This window comes from Megalops cyprinoides, chromosome 9, assembly GCF_013368585.1.
Source record: "Megalops cyprinoides isolate fMegCyp1 chromosome 9, fMegCyp1.pri, whole genome shotgun sequence".
In the NCBI taxonomy this organism is placed as follows: Eukaryota; Metazoa; Chordata; class Actinopteri; order Elopiformes; family Megalopidae; genus Megalops; species Megalops cyprinoides.
Genome location: NC_050591.1, coordinates 8,781,666 through 8,782,592, shown reverse-complemented (window position 1 = coordinate 8,782,592; position 927 = coordinate 8,781,666). Strand labels below are relative to the sequence as shown.

Sequence of the window (927 nt, the reverse complement as noted above, 5' to 3'; positions counted from 1 at the left end):
CTGTTACAATAGAATTTAACTCATTGCATTCCAGTTTTCTATTGTCTCATTCCTACCATATTTCAACAATGTTAAAATAACCAAGAGCCTCTTGATACATTCAATAAAGTCTCCTAAAAAACCTTAAAAGAACTATATGAATTGCTTTCTGGGAACTGTTATAAACATCAATGGTATGTTTCGGCTGGAAGCCGTCATTTAGGATAGTGTCAGTGTCAGATAACAAAAAGGTTAATTCAAACAGCAACAGAATTCTTTGGCCATGCCAAGCAATGGAAAGGCCCAATGACAACGATAAGCCAATAAAATTCTTTAAAATGAAGCATTTGCATGTTTGAATACAATGTTAGATCTACAGTTCTACAGTTCTATTAGATCTTGTCATGCATGCTTTGTTAGTGATTATTAAAAGTAGAGCTAAGAGCTCAGAGAACCGCAACTGTGAAGACGAAAACAACAAATGTGTTACAGCAGTCCTCACTGAGAAATTGTATATTAGCTAACTATTCATACACAATAACAATTTTACTAAAAAAAACATCAATATTAATATTAGCGTCAATATTGGTGTGTTTTGCTGTTCTGCATCTACAGGGCTCCAGTGGCGCAATCGGTTAGCGCGCGGTACTTATAAGACAGTACATAGCAGGGCAATGCCGAGGTTGTGAGTTCAAGCCTCACCTGGAGCATGTCTTTTAGAAGTTGCAATGTTGTTGGTGAGGTTTAATGCAAATACTCTGCATATCAGCTAGGAAAAATGTCGTCCCAATGCAATGCAGTTCGAAACATTAACATTAGTTGTGTGGCAGATGTGGTGTGGAGCACATGGCAACAGTAACTAATTTGATTTGCAGGGCAGCAGTGTGGTGCGGTGGTAAGGCGCAGGCCCCGAAACCAAGAGGTTACCAGTTCAATTCCTTGCTGGGA

At 38.7% G+C, this 927-nt stretch overlaps 1 non-coding gene across 1 annotated transcript; it reads left to right on the top strand.

The window, feature by feature from the left end:
- Window positions 1–595: 595 nt before the first annotated feature.
- On the top strand, window positions 596–689 carry trnai-uau. The gene is made up of 2 exons: window positions 596–633; window positions 654–689. It is a non-coding gene; the product is annotated as a tRNA-Ile (tRNA).
- Window positions 690–927: the final 238 nt, after the last annotated feature.